We start from the raw sequence: 12,145 nt of genomic DNA, 5'->3' as shown, positions 1-12,145 counted from the left end.
ATGAACATCATGAACAAGACCGCCGACAATGCTCTTTCTCGTGTCCGATCAAGGAAAGGCACTCCCACCCTTGCTTTGAAGGCCAAGGCCATTCCAAAAGAATAAGAGGAAGAAGAAGAGGAGTGTGGTCCCGAGGACACCAAATATGCCTACCATGAGCACATGGCTCTTGCGTCAAGGAAATTTTGGAGCAATAAGAGGAACTCAAGGCCCAACTTCACCAAGAAGAACTCAAGTGGGTCAAAGAACAAGCAACGTGTAAGGACTTGCTACAATTGTGGCAATGTGAGTCGCTTTGTGGTGGATTGCCCCTACGAGAAGAGGGAAGACAATGGTGGCAAACTCATTCACAAAGATAAAGCCAAGTCCTTCCGTAGCAAGAACAACTTCACCAAGAAGACTCCTCCAAAGGACTTGGTGGCACATGAAGAGTACCCCTCTGATGATGATGAGGAAGATACAAGTGGAGAAGGAATGACAACGACAACCATTACCATTGCTACATCTCCCCCCTCAAAGGTGTCTCTCTTCGGCGCCCCCAACGAAAACACCATTGCCAAGTGTCTCATGGCCAAAGGTATCAACAAGGTAACTCCTAACATCAAAACCATCATCATTACTACTCCTTCATTGTTGGATTGTGTTGATGATAGTAAGGTGGAGAAAGTTGATGAGAATGAGTTCACCAAGTTTGTGAGCAAGCTCAAGGGTGAGTCCAAGAAGCACTTTGTTGCTCTCTTGGAACAACTTGGTGAGGCCAATGATATCATTGAGTTGCATGAGGATACTATCTCCAAGTTGGAGGGGCATAGTCGTGACTATGCCTATAAGATTGCGGATCATTCCATTGCTCTCGAGGAAGAGCGAGATCTTCGTTTGACTCTTGAGGAGTCACACAATGTTGATCATGCTAAATTACAAAAATATATTGATCATGCTATTGTTCTTACTCGTGTTCTTAAATCCGAGAAAGTTGCACTCGGAGTTGGCCATGATAGACTCAAGGAAGAGTTTGATACACTTGACAAGGCTCATAAGGTCTTGAAGGGTGCTCATGCTTCTCTCAAGGAGTCTCATGATCAACTCCAAGTGAAACTAACTAAGGAGATTTCCACTTGCCCTCCTTTCGTTCTAATTGATAATGCCCATGCTACTAACCCTTGTTGTGAGCATGTTCATCTTGTGGAGGAAAATGCTAAGTTGAAAGAGCAACTTGAGAAGGGCCTTGTGACTTGCATACAAGGCGAGAAGAACCTCAATGACCTTTTGAGCAATCAAAAGGAAGTTGTAGGAAAGGCGGGACTTGGGTTTTTACCCAAGTCAAAGAAGAAGAAGAAAAACAAGAACAAGACCAAGCAACCTCTCCCGCTCAATGACACATTTGTCAAGGCGAGTGGGGGTACTCATGAGAATAAGAAGACCAAGTAAGTGGGTATTAATGCCAAGAAGGGCAAAAACCACCCCTAACAACAAAGCCGGCGACTTTAACCCCTCTAATGTTTTGTGCCGTGCTAGTGATGGGCATGTTTTATGCCAAATTTGTTGGTTCCTCTTATGAGTACATTGAATGGTCTATTTGGGTTCCTAAGACCCTTGTTGCTAACATCAAAGGACCCATTCAAAAATGGGTAACTAAATCCAAGCATTGATCTCTTGTAAGAGTTTGCTTCCGGTGGGGTGTCATGGTTGCTCGATAGTGCAGCAACAAATCATATGACCGGGAGCAAGGACTTGGTGGTGAATGTGCATCCAATTCCATCTATGACCACCCATGTACAATTCGGCGATGCTTCAACTTATAAGGTATTGGGACTTCGCAAGGTGGTCATCTCTCAAGATTTATCTATTGAGAAGGTCATGCTTGTTGAGTCCCTTGCATACAATTTAATTTCCATTCGTCAACTTGCACTTATGGGCTTTGCAACATTATTTGATCTTGATACCATGGCCCTTTTGTGGAGCAATACTCTTAAAGTAGGCTTTGTTGGGCATGTATAGAACGGTCTCTATGTGGTGAACTTTTCGGAGCGACCCACTAAGACCGCGACTTGCCTAATGGCTAAAGTTGATGTGGGTTGGCTTTGGCATCGCCGTCTAGGCCTTGTCAATATGAGATCTTTGCAAAGTCTTCTAAAAGGGGACCATGTGCGTGGACTAACAAATGTGAGTTTTGCCAAAGGCCGTGCTTGCAGTTCTTGTATCGAAGGAAAGCTTCATGAAACGGCTCACCGACCATCGACTATCATCTACTCAAAGAGGCCCTTGGAGCTCCTTCACATGGATCTCTTTGGTCCTCCATCATTTGATAGTCTCGGTGTAAGAAAATATTGCTTGGTGATTGTGGATGACTACTCAAGATACACATGGGTATACTTCTTCAAGAGGAAGAGTGAGACTCAAAAAACCGTCATCAACTTTGCAAATGAAGCTCAACGTCAACATGAAGCAAAGATCTTGATGATTAGAAGTGGCAATGGCACCGATTTCAAGAACTACACCTTGGATGAGTTTCTTAGTGATGAGGGGATCAAGCAACAATATGCTGCACCCTATACCCCTCAACAAAATGGTGTTGCAGAGAGGAAGAACCGGATGTTGATGGATGCGGCAAGGACCATGATGGCGGAATTCAAATCTCCGTACAACTTTTGGGCTGAATCCATCAACACCACATGTCATGCTTCCAATAGGCTATACCTCCGCAAAGGCTTGAACAAGACTCCATATGAGATACTCACCGGCAACAAGCCCAACCTCAAGTACTTTCGGGTGTTCGGTTGTAAGTGTTTCATTCTCAAGAAAGGTGTTCATTTGTCTAAATTCGAACCTAGAGCTCAAGAGGGCATATTTGTTGGTTATGCTACAAACTCGCATGCTTGCTGTGTCCTCAACAAGTCCACTGGACTCATTGAGGAGACGTGTAACATGGAGTTTGATTAAAATAATGGCCCCCAAGTGGAGCAAAGTGGTCTTTGTGATGTAGGTGATGAAATCCCTCGCCAAGACATAAGAAGAATGGGGATTGGTCAAATACTCCCCATTGAGGAACCCCTTGTGGCCGAAGGAGAAGGACAACGCTCTACTCAAGTGGAGCCATCACCTACACTAGACCCACATGCTTTCGAAGAACAAAACGAAGGCTCTCAACCCAATGGACATGATCAAGGGCAAGATCAACTCCATGGAGATGGTGATACACCAACTGATGCCCAAGATCAAGTTCATGCCTCCGAGCACACTCAAGATCAAGAGAAAACTCCAGGTCAAGAGCAAGCTCAAGACGGTGCTCAAGATCAAGAGCAAACTCAAGGTCAAGAGCAAGCTCAATACGGTTCTCAAGATCAAGAGCAAACTCAAGACGGTGCTCAAGATATGCAAGATGATCCTCAAATGCCCATCGAGGAGCTTTTGGAGCATCGTGCCGCTAAGGTGGCTTCCAAGCTAAGGCATCAACAACATGTCATGGAGAATGTGCTTGAAAGCTTGAGAAAAGGGGTAACTACTTGTAAACAATTATTAAACTTTTGTGAGCATCACCCATTTGTTTCGTGTGTTGAACCCCAAAAGCTACAAGAGGTGCTTGATGATGAGGATTGGCTCGAAGCCATGCATGATGAACTCAACAACTTCGAGCGCAATCAAGTTTGGGAATTAGTGCCAGGGCCAACGGAGGAACATAATGTCATTGAACCAAATGGATATTCAAGAACAAGCAAGATGCAAATGGTGTGGTTGTTCGAAACAAGGCAAGATTGGTGGCACAAGGCTACTCCCAAGTTGAGGGTATAGACTACGGTGAAACCTTTTCCCCCGTTGCTCGTCTTGAATCTATTCGCATGTTGCTTGCATATGCATCTCATAATGACTTTAAATTGCAACAAATGGGTGTGAAAAGTGCATTTCTTAATGGTCCTTTGAATGAGTTGGTGTATGTCAAACAACCTCCGGGATTCGAGGATCCCAAGTTCCCCACTCATGTATACAAAATCAAAAAGGCGCTCTATTGCCTTAAGCAAGCCCCACGTACATGGTATGAGCACCTTGCCGAGTTGTTGCAAGATCGTGGGTTTGAAATTGGGAAAATCGATCCCACTCTTTTTACTAAGAGGGTCAAAGGAGATTTGTTCATATGCCAACTATATGTTGATGATATTATCTTTGGTTCTCATAACAAATCTTTCAATGATGAGTTTGCCGCACTAATGACCGAGAAGTTTGAGACGTCTATGATGGGAGAGTTGAAGTTCTTTCTTGGGTTCGAAGTCAAACAAAGAAGAGAAGGAACGTTCATCAACCAAGCCAAGTATACCCAAGACATGCTCAAGAAATTCAAGCTAGATGATGTCAAGCCGGTCAAGTTTCCAATGCCCACCAAATGCAAGCTTGATAGTGATCCCAATGGTAAAGCGATGGATCAAAAGGTATATCGTTCCATGATTGGATCCTTGCTTTACCTTTGTGCATCTAGACCGGATATCATGTTGAGTGTGGGAATTTGTGCACGATTTCAAGCCGCACCTAAGGAAAGTCACTTTGTGGCGGTCAAGCGAATCTTTTGGTATTTGGCTCATACCCCAAACTCTGCCTTATGGTACCCCAAAGGATCAAGCTTTGATCTCATTGGTTACTTGGATTCGGATTGGGTGGGAGATTGTGTGGATAGGAATTCAACTTCCGAAGGGTGTCAATTCCTTGGTCGCTCTTTGGTGAGTTGCTCTTGAAAGAAGCAAAATTGTATATCTCTCTCATCCACCGAGGTTGAGTATGTTGCTGCCGCTAGTTGTTGTGCAAAATTGCTATGGATGAGGCAAACTTTAAAGGATTACGGTGTCACTTGTGACAAAGTGCCTCTTGTATGTGACAATGAAAGTGCTACCAAGATTTCTCTCAATCCGGTGCAACATAGCAAGACGAAGCATATTGAGATTCATCACCATTTCATTAGGGATCACATCAAGTGGGGAGATATTGATATCATCTACATCAACACTCAAGAGAAACTAGTGGATATTTTCACCAAGCCTCTAGATGAAGCAAGATTTCGCGAGTTAAGGCATGAGCTAAATATCATTGATTCGAGCAATGTGGCTTGAATCTAGGCACACCCACCGCACTCATCACCATATCTTGTTCTAGATGTAGGCATGGACATAGGGGGAGTGTTGTTCTCTCAATGAACCCCCTTCCCCCATTATGCATAAATCGATCAAGTCCTTCACATTAGCCATTTTTATGGTACTTGTGCTTCAAAGATGTGTTTTGGTCATGGTACCGAGGTTAAAATCTTCGCGCTGCCATACCACTTGACTCAAACATAGGTGGCCTCAGCCACCGACCTCTCTTTGAGAGTCATGTGGTTTTTCTTTTGTTTTCTTTTGTGTTTTGCTTCTAGTCTCTCCGTGGGTGCATCTCTAGTTTTTGTGTGTGTTCTGGTCTTTGTGTTGCTCCCTCAGCTAGTCTCGGAGTTTCTTTTTGTTTGAGCTAGGCCATTTTTCCTTGTGTCTCGTCAAGTTCATACTAGGCGGTACTACCACTGGGGACGGGCGGTACTACCACTGAGTAGCATAAAGCGGTACTGTCGCCCGCACGAGCGTTACTACCGCTGCGGGGCGGGACTAGAGGGTCAAGAGTTGGGAAGGGGGAGTTTTTCTCCCCCATACCCATTCGTCTCAACCCTCTTGTTACTCTCTCGCTCCAGCGACGAACTCGCCGTGGAGGGCCGCCACCGGGCTGCCTTCTCCGGACCGTCCTTCACATTTCCATCCAGTGGAAATGATCCCCACCCCTTCCTCTTGCCATGGATGCTGGTATTGCCCCCGTTCTTCTCCTCATTGCTTCTAGTTTTCAGATCTAGGATTTTAGAGCAATAGTCTTTGCATGTATCGATTTTTGTCCAAATCGAGGCTTGAGTAGGAGGTTGAAGGCTGGCTAGTTGGATTGATGTTTGGTAGGAGTATTTTTGAGTTTGGCACCTCCAATAGTACCGGATCTTGCAGCCATTGTGGCCTGTCCATTTTTCTCCACCTCGGGTGGTACTACCGCTCCCTTGGAGCGGTACTACCGCTTGCTGGGAACGTTACTACTGCTCGGGGTGCCGGCCTCCATTGCACTCTTACCAAATGTTGATTCGCGTTGCTTTTTCTGCTGGCTTATGCTTGTTTTGTTGGTTTTCTTTGCCGGTGTGTGTGTGGTTCCAGGTGATGGCCCTTCGGAGCACCCTGTCCGTCGTGCAAACCCTGAGCGTCCTAGAGGATCAAAGTGCTATCGCACTTCTGAGTCAACGTTTGCTATTTCAAGTGTTCCTCCATCTCATTCCAAGCCGCTCTCCAAGAGCGTTGCTAAGAAGCCCAAGACGAAGCCCAAAGTCTGTGACAGAGATAACTACTAAGGAATTCTGTGCCGCTCGTCACCGCAATCCATATAATCAAGCTCAAGATCCAGCTCTTGTCAATCGTCCTTTCTGGCACCGGTTTCAGTGGTCTGTCTACTTTGATGTGCTTAAGGCAAATAAGAATCTCTATGTTGATGTTCGCTCCATCGACATTTCGTTTCTGGAGAAGGATCATGCTTACTTTGGAGATGCACTGGAGATGTGTGCTCAGTTGAACATTCTCAAGATCATGGAGTTCAACAAGGATTTTGATTCAAACAAGGTGGCTCAGTTTTATGCCACGGTCCACCTTGGCACTAATGAGGAAAGGACTTTGACTTGGATGACCAATGGCAGACTTCTATCAGTCAAATGGAAGGCGTTCATGGAACTGTTAGGTGTTGAAGACCAAGGACTTGACAACCCAGTTGGCTTTCGTCCTCACAAGAATGTCACTTCTACTCACAAGTAGGCTCTTTGGCCATACAACACTGTGAAGATTCACCCCGTGACGGAGAAGAATACCTATGAGTTGTTTCCTTTCCTAGATATCCTTCATGGCATCTTCAGAGAGACTCTTTTTCCTCGCATTGGGAACTTGGATATGGTCCATTCGTACCTCGTGGATATGCTTCTGTTTTGCCAGCATGAGAACGACAACAACATGAGAGAGTCCTTGGATATTTCTCATGTCATGTGGTCAGAGCTCCTCTCCGCCATCACTGAGCGCAAGTGCCCCATATATGCCCCCTACATTATGTTACTCATTGAAAAGGCATGGTTGTGTCTTCCTGGAGACCGGTGACATGATCTCTCATTAGATCAAGCGTCTGAGATAGAAGGAGCACTGAGGCGCTCCTGTTCCAGAGTCTGGGATTCCATCAGGTGCCGACGAGGTTGAGGATGAGGCTAAGGATGATGAGGACTATGAGCCCTCTAGTGTGGAGTCCTCTTGGGCAAAGAAGCTCAAGCACAAGATGAAGAAGCTTTTCTACATGAGTCTCACGGGCAGTATATGGCTCATGTGTCTGAGAAGAAGTCAAGGAGTCGTCGCAAGGAGCTCATGTGTCAGCTTGGTGCCACAGTCAACAGTGTATCTGAGGGAAAGATCGCTGATGAGGAGGAGTGGACTTCTCGGCACTGCCCCTGGACGGATTCAGAGTCTGAGCAGCCCCCTGCCGATGACGGAGACGCTGGCAACCACGCGGGGATGTGATGATGGAGATCTTCAGCATTGCTATCACCTGTGACCGTAGCAACACTCTTTGCCCTTTTGGTGTCTCAATGCCAAAGGGGGAGATAGTTTAGGGATTTTCCGAGTTGCGAGTGTGTTTTATTTGCCATGTCTTTGTCTCTCACAAACTCTTGTGTCTTGTGCCGTTTGCTTTGGTTTGGGTTGTGCTCATAAGACTTGGTTACCTTGTCATATGGTGTGAGACATATGCTATCCTATCTTATGCTTATCTATTGTATGTCTAGTACTTTGGTAGTTTGTGAGTTGCATGCTTAACTTGATCCTTTTATGCTCACTTACTACTCTTTGCATCCTAGCTTATATGTCTCTTATTTTAGATGCAAGTGTTGTCAGGCTATAAAATATAGGGGGAGTGTTGATCCTAATGTGTGTACTTTGTATTCCAAAGGCACTCCTAATTAAGTGCACACATCTAGGGGGAGCCCATCTATATTTTGTAGTCTCTGGGGTTTGCTTATTTTCTTGTTTTATCTCTATGCAAATCCCGTGTTGTCATCAGTCCACCAAAAAGGGGGAGATTGTTAGGGCATGTCTCTCTCTAAGTGGTTTTGGTGATTGATGACAATACATTTGCGGACTAATCATGTGCATTGAGCATTTCAGATATTCATTCATTGGCACGAGACGATTCTTTCCCCTCGGAGCTCAAAGTGAAGACGTCGTAGTCTCTCTCGTTTTGGTTTTGGTGGACTTGAGTCATAGGAGACACCGTACTATCAAGAGGGGGTCTGCATCGGAAATGCTAGGGTGGAATCAACACATACACGTCTATCTCGCACCCCCAGCTCCTTCCCTCTTCCTTGGAACTTACCGACATTGCGGAAGTGACGCTTGGGAGGTGCCAGCGGCAATACCGCCGGGCCGGAGCGGCAGTACCGCTAATAGCCTCAAGCGGTAGTACCGCTGTCTTGCAGTGGTAGTACCGCTCGTGACCATCAGCGGTAGTACAGCTCTAGCTCCGTGCTGGTGCCGCCTCGACTCGAGACCCGCACGTCTCGTGTCAGGTTCAGCGGTAGTAGGGGCAGTAGTACCGCTCGTGAGCGGTATTACCGCCTCTACCACCGCTGCTAGTGCCTCCCAGGCACTCTCTCTCTCTCTCTCTCTCTCTCTTGCCCCTTCCCCCTCTGAGGCCTCTGCTCTCTGTCTCTACGGTAGTACCGCTGGGGCTCGTGGTAGTACCGCTCCTTTGAGCGTTAGTACCGCTCTGTGCAGGCTGAGGAGGGGATAACGGTTGGATTGGTCACCCCACTGTAAAAGGATGTCTTCTTCCCCAAGAAGGCGTACCTCTTTTCCCCCAAGCTCCATTGTTGCTCCAAAGCTCATTTTCACCTGATCTCTCTCCCTAGCCAATCAAACTTGTTGATTTTCTAGAGATTGGTTGAGAAGGCCCGGATCTACACTTCGACCAAGAGAAATTTGATTCCCCCACTAATCCCTTGTAGATCTTGTTACTCTTGGGTGAGCACCCTAGACAGTTGAGGTCACATTGCATTGTGGTGAAGCTTCATGGTATCATTGGGAGCCTCCAATCAAGTTGTGGAGATAGCCCCAACCTTGTTTTTAAAGGTTCGGTCGCCGCCTTCAAGGGCACCACTAGTGGAATCACGGCATCTCTCATTGTGTGAGGGCATGAGGAGAATACAATGGCCCTAGTGTCTTCTTGGGGAGTATTGTGCCTCCACACTGCACCAACGGAGAGGTACTTCCCTTAAAGGGAAGGAACTTCGGTAACACATCCTCGTCTCCACTGGCTCCACTTGTGGTTATCTCTTCCCTTTACTTTGTGCAAGCTATTATTGTGTTGTACCCTTTGCATGCACTTGTTGTTGTTGTTTGCATCATATAGGTTGTTCACATAGTTGCACATCTAGACAACCTTTTTGTGGCTAAACCTAATTTGGTAAGAAAAACTAAAAAATGAGAGTTGCCTATTCACCCCCTCTAGTCAACCATATCGATCCTTTCACCTTGGCGTTCTTCCGTCGGTGGCGACGAGCGTCTGTCTCCGTCGTAGTCAGGGAGCGGCGGTAGACCCATGCAAGGAGGTGCACGTCCTCGTCGGGGTCCGCCTCCATCCCATGGAGGTGGCGTGCGGACTGCTCCGCCGCGTCCCTCTCACATGCATGTTGCCTCTCGCGACGTGTGCCTCCAACTTCGAAGTGCGCGTGCGGGCCGGTGGCGTGGACACAAGCATCCAACGCTGGCCGCGTGGAGGAACGGCCGACGGAAGAAGGAGACCGCACGCGGCCGACGCGGACTATGCTGTCCTTGCACCGCTATGCGCGGGCCGGGAGGGTCCAGCTCCGGCGTCCGCGCTGCACCGGCACGGGAGCTGCTGCGATGCTCCAGATCCAGAGCTGCCGCTGATCTCCACCTTGGACCGCTCCACCGCAATGTAGAGGGCCATCTTCTCCTCGTAGGCGAGCTTCGAGCCAGAGTCGCTGCCGGAGCTGCTCATCATCGTGGATGGGGTTGGAATCGAAGAGGGAGATGAGTGGACGGAGCGAGAGAGAGGGGGGAGAGTGACCTAGGGTTTGAGGTCACCACCCGGATTGGGGTTTTTTGTGGGGTCAGTGGTGGGCCAGGCCTGTTAGGTGGACGCGCTCGGGCATGCCCAGGCCGCCCAATATCTGCCCTATATTTGGGCTGGATATGAGGGGTGCCGGTCAGCCTAGGCATTTGTCCGCCGTTTGAGAGGTTTGTTTGGGTCGATTTTTTTACCGTTTAGTGCCCGGACGGCCTACCCAGGTGTTTGAGACGGGTATGAGAGGCCCGACTGTAGATGCTCTAACAGCATCCGTCTGTGTCATTCAATGTGGGGCTGTATCGGTCTGCAGGGCGGTCCAGATGTACTTTCTCCTGCAAACTAGAGACAAACACAGGGGGCTATGCAGGCGTCCAGACAATACCATGCCCGCTTCTGACATCCCTGGCCCACCCAAAGGCTTCCTCTCACACCCGCGTGTGTTCCGGACCTGCGCCAGTCGCCAGCATTCATGCCACTGTAGAGCGGCCGCTCCACATTGAGGACGGCTCAGGGCGGACGCGACCTCTCACTACCTCTGCCATTGAAGCGGCGCGCGGTCGAGGGCGTCGCCTACTGCACGCCTTGCTGAACACGCATACTCGCCGCATTCAAATCCCTCCCTTAGCAGCAACAATACAAATATGTGTCTTGTCCCTTTCTGTCACTGGGATATAGAGCATCGCAAGATTGAACCTACTACTATGCACCACTCCCTCTGAAGAATTATCCATCTATCTTGGCTACAGAAGACAAACAACTCAGAAATTATACATATCTACTCAATTACACATCAAAGGAACTTCAAAAGATTCAAATATATTCAATGAACAATCTGAACAAAAGTCCACAATTTATCATATCTCAACAAACACACCATAAGAATTACACCGGATTGATTTTGGAGGAGAACATGGTATTGAAGATCCAAAAGAGAGAGGGAGGGAGAGAGAGGGGGGGAGAGAGAGAGCGAGAGCAAAGCCATCTAGGTAGTACTATGGACCTACAGGTCCTAAAGGAACAACTCATTCATCATCATGGAGGCAGCAAGGTTGATGAAGAAGCTCCCTCCAATGGCTTCCCCTCCGGTAGAACTCCGGACAAGGTACATGTGGGATCACTTCAGAATAGAGGCTTGCAGTGGCGATAAAATTCTCTCTGGCCTCGCTCCAGGGGTTTCTATATTAATAGGAATTTATGGCAGTGGAATTGCTACATGTGGGCACCACAAGCCCCGAGGGCGTGGCCATGATAACCCACAAGTATAGGAGATCACAACAGTTTTCGAGGGTAGAGTATTCAACCCAAATTTATTGATTCGATACAAGGGGAGCCAAAGAATATTTGCAAGTATTAGCAGTTGAGTTGTCAATTCAACCACACTTGGAGAACTAAATATCTGCAGTAGAGTGAACAGTGGCATAGTAGTATGGTAATTTGATAGCAATGGTAACAATAGCAATAACAATAGTAGCAGTAATAATAGCAGTTTTATGGTGATTGTAACAATGGCAACAACACTAGTAACTTAGCAAAGATCAATATGCAAAATGATCTTAGGCATTGGATCAGTGATGGATAATTATGTTGGATGACATTCATCATGTAACAGTTATAACCTAGGGCGACACAGAACTAGCTCCAATTCAACAATGTAATGTAGGCATGTATTCCGTATATAGTCATACGTGCTTGCGGTAAGAACTTGCATGGCATATTTTGTCTTACCCTCCCGTGGCAGTGGGGTCCATAAGGAAATCTAAGGGATATTAAGGCCTCCTTTTAATAGAGAACCGGAACAAAGCATTAGCACTTAGTGAATACTTGAACTCCGCAAACTAGGGTAATCACGGGAAAGAATCCCAATTATTGTCACCTTGGGGTATGCAGATCATAACACGTAATAGGTGCATATAACTTGCAAGATAGGATCAAGAACACAAATATATTCATGAAAACATAAAGGGTTCAGATCTGAAATCATGACACTCAAGCC

At 47.0% G+C, this 12,145-nt stretch overlaps 1 pseudogene; it reads left to right on the top strand.

Moving 5' to 3' along the window:
• On the top strand, positions 1 to 1,428 carry LOC147965722 (uncharacterized; annotated as a pseudogene).
• The last annotated feature ends 10,717 nt before the right edge of the window (positions 1,429 to 12,145 follow it).

The sequence above is a fragment of the Triticum urartu genome, chromosome 6A (assembly GCF_056163025.1).
Source record: "Triticum urartu cultivar PI428250 chromosome 6A, HENAU_Tu73, whole genome shotgun sequence".
Lineage (NCBI taxonomy): Eukaryota > Viridiplantae > Streptophyta > Magnoliopsida > Poales > Poaceae > Triticum > Triticum urartu.
The sequence above is the reverse complement of the archived record's forward strand: the minus strand, read 5'-3'. Positions and strand labels throughout refer to the sequence as shown.